Below are 9,187 nucleotides of genomic sequence, written 5' to 3'. Positions count from 1 at the left end.
TACTCTTCACCTCGTGTACACGGACTACAATTAGCATAGAAGACTCCAATCCTAAGGGGTAGTTCCCCCACACGAAGTTAGGCAAGATACTTACGTCAAAGAAGATAGACCGATACTCAAAAATAAACGTCTCGGGTGAAATGACCTCCGGGCGGCTCAAATCTAATCAAAATAATTTCAAAGCACAAATAAAACTCATAAGAGACTATTACGGATCATAAAGCCTCAATCTTTAACAAAGTCTAAAAATCAGTCCAAAAGTCGACCCCCCGGGCCCGCACCTCAAAACCCGATAAATTTTACTAAACCCAAACACCCATTCCGATATGAGTTCAACCATACTAAAATTATCAAATTCCGATACCAATTCGTCCCTCAAAGCATGATTTTTCATTTTGATTTTTTTTTCAAAAACCTCCATTTTTCTCAACTCAAAACACAAATTAAATGATAAAAATAAAGATAAAATCATGGAATATAATAAATTCTAGGTGAAGAACACTAACCCAATCGATTTACTTGAAAAACCCATAAGGAATCGCTCAAAACCGAGCTTTATAAGTCAAGATATGATAAAAATGGCTTAACCCTCGATTTGGAAAAACTTATATTCTTCCCAGGTCCGAAAGCATCGCGAACGCGTAGAAAGGATCGCGTTCGGGAAGAAGAAAAATATAGGCTGCTAGGATAACCCTACGCGAATGCGAGCCAAGGGGCGCGAACATGAAGGGTAAGAAATAGAATTTACGCGAACGCGGGAAGAATGACGCTAACGCAAAGAAAAAATAGCCAACAACCCCAACTCCCAATTTCTACCACGCGAACGCGAGGGAACAGATGCGAACGCGAAGAAGGAGAAAGCATACTTTTGTGATCGTGAACATGATCATGTGAACGCGAAGAACAATGAATTCCTTCTCCAAAATTACTCTTCGCGAACGCGAAGGAAGGGACGCGAACGCGATTAAGGAAACTAGATGACAGATATAAGCAGTCTAAAAATAGAAGAAAATGGCCCGTAGCCCATCCAAAACACACCCGAGGTCCCCGGGACCCCGTCTAAACATACCAATAAGTTCCATAACCTAACACGGATTCGCTCGGGGGTCTAAAATCATATCGAACAATGACGAAACTATGAATCGAACTTATGAACTTTCAAAACTTCCAACTTCAAAAACTCGTGCCGAAACCAATCAAACCAACCCGAAATGATGTCAAATTTTTGCAGGCAAGTCCTAAATAATATAACGGAGCTGTTCCAACTCTCAGAATCGCATTACGACCCCGATATCAAAACGTCCACTTCCGGTCGAAATCTCCAAAAATTCGACTTTCGCCATTTCAAGCCTAAATGAGCTACAGACCTCCAAAACACAATCCGGACATGCCCTTAAGTCCAAAATCACCCAACCAAGCTAACGGAACCGACGAAACTCCATTCCAGAGTTGTCTCCACATAGTTCCGACTACGGTCAAAATCCTAAGACTTAAGCTTCCGTTTTAGGGACTAAGTGTCCCAAATCACTCAGAAACTTGGTAACTGAATCCAACCATGCACGCAAGTCAATACACATAATACGAAGCTGCTCAGGGCCTTATGCCGCCGGACGGGACTTAAATTCTCAAAACGACCGGCCGGGTCATTACAGATGTCGTGATGGAACCTAGTCTTAGGGACTAGGTAAGCCGAATACATACTGAATTAATGGAAAACTCAACCAAAAACCATTAAACATGAACAAAAATTTTCTATACAAATCTTACAATCCCAAAAACGGTAGTACAAGTCATAAGCTCTAATGAGTTTACTAGAAATTCTTCTAAGTACAACTGTTTCAGAATAGAAATAAATAGTACAAGTACAATATCAGAAGGTGACTCTGAGGCTTGCGAACACGACAACAGGTATACCTTGATTCTCTACAGCAAAGTCCGAACAACTAGCTAATGATCAACAAAATTCGAGTACCTGGATCTGCACAAAAATGTGCAGAAAACGTAGCATGAGTACACCATGACGGTACCCAGTAAGTATCAAGACTAACCTCGGTAGAGTAGTGACGAGGGACAATCAAGACACCTACTAGACTTAATAACTTGTACAAGTATGAATGTGGAACTAACGGGGAACAATATCAATCTAAAGCTAAGCATGATAACAATAATGAAACAATGCTAGTAATAGGAAACTAAAAAAAACAATTAGCAATGAGAGACAATAGGTAATAACGTCGTGGAGTAAGCCAAATGCAATTTAAGTTCGATGAAACCAAGTAAGGAAAAACAAGTAACACTCAACAAGAGCAACCACTTTCTCACAAGATTTGTTCAAGGACTTTCCCAAGGTACTTCACCTCATAGTCACATTTCACGAGTCCCAACTCATGAACCCTAATCACTTGGCATTTCATGCCCACATTACAATTCATAACTGCACGGACGACTCACGTGCCAAGGGAGTGATAATATCGAATATCCGCATGGACAACTCACGTGCCAATAGAACAACTCTCACACAGAAGGCAAGTAAACGAGAGTACATATAAATGGTCAATAACATCATGATTCATATTCTTAAACCGATATGGGTGATTAATTACGTATATGCTTGTGCAAGTATTCTATCCCAATTCAAGTCAACAAGTAAGAGTAGAGACAATGAATGTCACATAAGAAACGATCACCACAAAATGTACAAGGTATAACTCACACAAGGTAGGCACACCACTACACAAATATCAACAATAACAATGCCCCCAGGCCATCACAAGTCATCACAAATCATTTCTCGACATAGTCCACCTTGTCTCGCCACATGCACAACAATAAAGTAAATGCCCTCCTTGTCTCGCCACACGCGCATAATAATATTTTCACCTTGTCTCGCCACATGCGCAAACCCACATATATAGCCCGCCTTGTCATACCGCTTGTGCAAATATCAATAATAACAACAGAACGGACAACTCATGTGCGAACACTCCGACAAAATCCTCTCAACAATACCACATGTGCCAAAATATAACAACACAATAAAATGACTTTCACAACATGTGCCCATATGCCACAAAATTTCCTCAAAATAGTTTCAATACCACAACCACGTATTGCCCTCAGCTCAACAACACTTATTAAAACATCAACAACAATGATAACACAAGAGTACGACAAGTAAGCCAGCACAAGAACTTCAGAACACAAAGAAACGGAAGAATAAGCTCACAAAGAAAGACACAACAGGGAATAATGGTCTCAACAAGAATAGCTCAACAAGGGAGAGATAATGTGTAACAATGATTTCACAAAAGTGCAATTCGGCCATAAGAGAGATAGCATGAATCAATGACCCCAAATAAGAATATGTCAATAATAAACGGGATAACAAAACTTCAATTAAGGCTAAGAAATTATGGAAGAAATAATAATAACTTCAATTAAGGTTAAGCGATTACGTAAGAAATAATAATAACTTCAATTAAGGTTAAGCAATTACGGAAGAAATAATAATAACTTCAATTAAGATTAAGAAACTACGAAAAAGACAACAAGGCAATAAAGAAGCAACAACTTCAATTAAGGAACATAAGGGTTTAATTGGCAACAAGGGTAGAACATGAACCAATCAATTCCAAATAAGACACGTAAGGGTGAATTTAGTAAATAGAGGATTTAACATGCTAAAACAAATTCACATCTAATGAACATAAGAACCTAAGAGCCCTAAACGGTCAAATTTCCACAAATAAGCCCGAGTACATACTCGTCACTTCGCGTACACGACCTTCACATGATACAATTAGCACAAATGACTCAAATCCTAAGGGGTAGTTTCCCTCCCCCCCATAAAGTTAGGCAAGATACTTGCATCAAAGAAGCTAGACCGATACTCTAAAATGACTTCCTCGAGTGAAACAACCTATGGACGGCTCAAATCTAGCCAAAATAACTTCAAATCATAAATAAAACTTTTAGGAAACAATTTACGATAATAAAGCTTCGATCTTTAATTAAAAATAAAAATTTAACCCTGGGCCTGCACCTCATAACCCGATAAAATTCATAAAATATGAACACCCATTCCGATACGAGTCCAACCATACCAAAATTATCAAATTCCGATATCGAATCACCCTTCAAATCCTCATTTTATATTTTTGAAAGATTTTACAAAATTCCAATTTTCTTCCATTCAATTCACTAATTTAATGATAAAAACAAAGATAAATCATGAAATAAAATTAAATCTGAGTAAAGATCACTTACCCCAAACAACCACGTGAAGAACCCCTCAAAAATTGCCCAAATCCGAAGTCTACAACTCAAAAATATGATAAAAATGGTGAAACTCTCATTTTTAGAAACCTCTCTAGGCAAGTTGCATTTGACACCTGAGATTTATAAATCACATTTGACACCTGCAATTTTCCTATGTTCCCTCAAACACAAAAAAATACCAGTCTTTTCCGACACGGAAATACGCATAACTCTCTCATACGACCTCGGAATGCGTCGATTCTTGTTGCTATGGTTCTATAATTATGATACGGATCTGATCTGATGTTCAATTGAATCAAAAAAAGGTCGTTTGCACAATGTGGTACCCTTTATACCAAAAGAAATGATGCCAAACATCAAATAAAAGTACGGCACAATCCAAACCCATCCGAAACTCACCCGAACCCCATGGAACCCCAACTAAATATACTAATGAGTCCCAAAATATGATACGAACTTGTTCGAAGCCTCAAATTGCCTCTAACAACACTAGAATCAGGAATCACACATTGATTTAAGCCTAAGAAACTTATGAACTTCTGAATTCCAAAACTAATACCGATTCATACCAAACCAACTCCGATTGACTTCAAATTTTGCACACAAGTCATAAATCATAGTACAGACCTATTCTAACTTCCGAAACCAGGCGTAACAACCCGACCGGTTGTTTAGAGTATTACAACCTTATTTCCCCTATTTACTACTCAATTTATGCCTTATAATTGATTTATGACTTACCGGGTTAGTTGGTTCGGGTCCGGAAGGAATTCAGAGTGAAATGAGACACTTAGTCTCATAATTAAAAATTTTAAGATAGAAAAGTTGTTCGGATGTGTACTTATATGTAAACGACCTCGGATTTGAATTTTTATGATTCCAATAGCCCCGTATGGTGATTTTGGACTTAGGAGCGTGTTCGGAAAATTATTTGGATGTCGATAGAGGAATTGGGCTTGAAATGGCGAAAGTTGAATTTTTGGAAAGTTTGACCGGGGGGTTAACTTTTTGATATCGAGGTTGAAATCCGATTCTGAAAATTTTAATAGGTCCGTTATGTCATTTATGACTTCTGTGCAAAATTTGAGGTCAATCGGACTTGATTTGATAGGTTCCGGCATCATTTGTGGAAACTTGAAATTTTAAAGTTCATTAAGCTCGAATTGGGGCATGATTCGTGGTTTTAGCGTTGTTTGATGTGATTTGAGGCTTCGCCTAAATTCGTATGATATTTTAGGACTTGTTGGTATATTTGGTTGAGGTCCCGAGGGGCTCGAGTGAGTTTCGGATGGTTAACGAATCAAATTCGGACTTAGAAGAAAACTGGAAAATTTCTATCTTCTAGTGTGATAGCACGTGCGAGAAATTGGCCACAGGTGCGATGCCGCAGATGCAGCTCTTGTTGCATAGAAGTGACTCACGCAGGCGCGGTCGAAGGTGCGCAGAAGCGGCTCCGCAGGCGCGGGCGATGAAGTGCAGGTGCGTAGTTTGGGAAATTAAGTGGCTTCCGTAGAAGCAAAAATTTCACCGCGGAAGCGGTTCCGCAAGTGCAGATAGGGGGGTCGCAGGTGCGAAAATCCCGGGCAGTGTACAAAACAGAGGGATTCTGACATTTTTGTCATTTTTGACATTTTGAGCTCGAGTTTTGGCGATATTTGAGCAAGAAATCACGGGGAATCTTGAGGTAAGTCACTTGTGATAATTTCTACTCCATAATATTAAATTATCATGGAATAATTTGACTAGATTACGTGTTTTGAGGTGTAAATAGGGAATTTGAACTTAGGGATTTCAAAATAAGATTTGAGGGTTTGGAGGTCGAGTTGAGGTCGGATTTTGGTAAAATTAGTATGGTTAGACTCGTGGTTGAATTGAATTTCGTATTTTGTAACTTTTGTTGGGTTCTGAGACGTGGGCCCCACAGGCAATTTTTGGGTGAAAATTCGAATTTTGATGGAAAATTTGTATTTTCTTATGGAATTAATTCCAATAAATTTTATTGACTGAATCGAATTAATTGTGGATAGATTCGAGGCATTTGTAGGCCAATTCACAAGGCAAAGGCATAGCAGAGTGAGAAATTACACGGTTTGAGGTAAGTAACACTTCTAAACTTGGTTTTGAGGGTATGAATCCCCGAATTTGGTATGATATAAATTGATTGGAGGCGAGACACACGATAGGTGACGAGCATGTGGACGTGCACCATATAAATTGTGATTTGAATAAATCCTGTGCAGTTGTAAGATTAATGAATCATGTTATTATCTGAACATTCTCCACGTGTTAGAGAAATTGAGCTGATGCTCTTATTAAAGATCATGTTTAGGCTACATGCCAATATTTTGGGACCCACAGGGTCGTGTTGTTGTTGAATTAATTGTTGAAAAATATATATTTCACACTCAGTAATAATTGTCCATTATGAGGATATTTATGGGATTGAGCTGCGCGACGCAGCAGGCCATAATGGCTTTATACGTTATTATTATATGGATCGGGGCTGCCAGCCTGCAGCAGGCCTTATAGGCTTTACTATTTTATGGATCGGGGTTGCCCGCCTGCAACAAGCCTTATTCGCTTTATTATTAAATAGATCGGGGCTGCCCGCCTGCAGCAGGCCTAATTAGCTTTATTATTATACGGATCGGGACTGCCCGCCTACAGTAGGCCATATTGGCTTTATATCACGCTTGGGCTGAAGGAGCCCCTCCGAGAGTCTGCACACACCCCCAGTGAGCGCGGTTGATTTATAGAGCTTGGGCTGAAGGAGCCCCTCCGGAGTCTGTACACACCCCCAGTGAGCATAGATGATCATATATATTCGGGATGGACTTCCCAGGGCATGGACTTGCCTTACTTACTGCTTATATATATATTTGGGATACTTACTGCTTATATATATATATATTTGGGATGGATTTTTCCCAGGGCATGGACTTGCCTTACTTATTTGTATTGTAACGAGTTTATCTGGATATGGATCTTGTCGTATCATTTATATTTGGGGGATAAATTATCCCAGGGCTGGATTGGCCTTATACGGTACTGAATAACTGACTGTCAGTCGATGTATATATATATACGGGTTGGAACACCCTAGGGCTGGATTGGCCATAAATAATACAGAGTGACCGAATGATTTGTGACCAGTATTGTATGAGGTCTTTCCACTGAGATGTCATATTCCTCATATCGTGCAATATTGATCTATTTCACTTGTACGGAGTTTAACTGTTGAACTTGAAAGCATGCCTACATTTCTGTACCATTAATTATACTGGACTGTACCTGCGGAGTTCATCATTTCTTTCAGCCTAGAGGTTAGATGCTCATGTACTCAGTGACACCGGGTTTTGAGAGTGTTATATTTAAAATTGTGAGATTTCTTCTGCTGAATTTAATTATTTTGTTTTCAAATATAAAAGATATGGTATTTTATTAAGATTTTCGGCTTGCCTAGTATTGAGATAGGCGCCATCACGACAGGTGAGATTTTGGATCGTGACAAGTTGGTATCAGAGCCCTAGGTAACATAGGTCTCACGAGTCATGAGCAGATTTAGTAGAGTCTTGCGGATCGGTACAGAGACGTCTGTACTTATCTTCGAGAGGCTGTCGAACCCTTAGGAAAATTTAACTTTCTTGTATTCTATCGTGCGAAATTGATTCAACTTGAAACATAACTCTTTGAATTGTTTCCCCACATTTCGTATGCGCATATGAGCGCTCGGTATCAGCTGTGCATCTCCGGCTTGTGATTTTATGAACGAGGTTCAAGATGTGTATTCTGTGTTTTGGTGATGGGCCAGTTTGGAGGACTTGAGGCTAGGTTTAGACTGCAAATTAGGCTCGGTAGCTTCAGTTGTAACATGTACATTTGGACTCATATGTCCGGTAATATCCCTACGAGTGGAATTGGTGGCTCGATGAGCGGTGGAATGGCTTTGTGATGAGTATGATGTAACCGCGGGATGTGTTAAGACGATTTGAATATGATGGGAAGTGTTTCCTTGAAATGTAAAGGAAGGCCATTGGGTTCTTTATCTTCATTTTGATGTGACGTATAATCTCGAGTGTGAATGTTTTGAAAGATCTTTCACGTTGTTAAATTTTGGGGCAAATTAAATTCTCGTGTGTGGTTAATGAGTTTGGACTCAGAAAGATTAAGTGATTTCATAGTAATTGTGGCTGCGAAAGGGTATAACAAGATGCCAATTTAAGACTAAGCAGGTTGGTTATCTCCTGCGGAATAATTTATGTAGGTGTGTTCCTTAAGATGTGAATATAGAGTTTCTTTTCTGCCAGCGGGGTGTATGTGTTGAGACTTGAATTTGAATATGGTTGAGAAAGTTGACTTGAGTGTTAAGAGAATGAATGCGAGATTAGCGGATGATTGAGGTATTTTATGGTTGGTGTGTCTTGAGCTTGAGAAGAATTTTTGTTGAACTGACTGCGCTATTAAGGAAGTAATAAAGTATGGGTATTGCAAGTTATCAAGTATTTTAATATATGGCTTTGAGCCAAGTGGGGGAGCCTGCTATTGACAATTCAATTCATGGTTATGTGTCAATTTTTTTTTGTTTTGGTCTGAAGTATACTTGGGAATCAGTGATGACTTGCGGAGGTGGAGTTCGAGAATGACTCGAGTAAGGGAATTTCTAGATATAGGTTATATTGCGCTTTATGAGTGAGTTGTTATTTGTGAATGATGTAGTGCTCACGGAGTATGAATTTGATATGTGGTATTAAAGTAGAGTTACTTCTTTGAGTGTTGTTGTGCTAATGGGGCACGCGTTTTTAGCCCATTTGGGCGGTGTAATTTGGAATTGAACAAAGGGGGAGGCTCTCGAGAAAGTTCCAATAGGTTCGAGGTTTATATATAGCAATTGAGAATTTCTCCGGACTTG

This window comes from Nicotiana tabacum, chromosome 4, assembly GCF_000715075.1.
Source record: "Nicotiana tabacum cultivar K326 chromosome 4, ASM71507v2, whole genome shotgun sequence".
Classification (NCBI taxonomy): domain Eukaryota; kingdom Viridiplantae; phylum Streptophyta; class Magnoliopsida; order Solanales; family Solanaceae; genus Nicotiana; species Nicotiana tabacum.
This window is presented reverse-complemented; position numbering follows the sequence as displayed.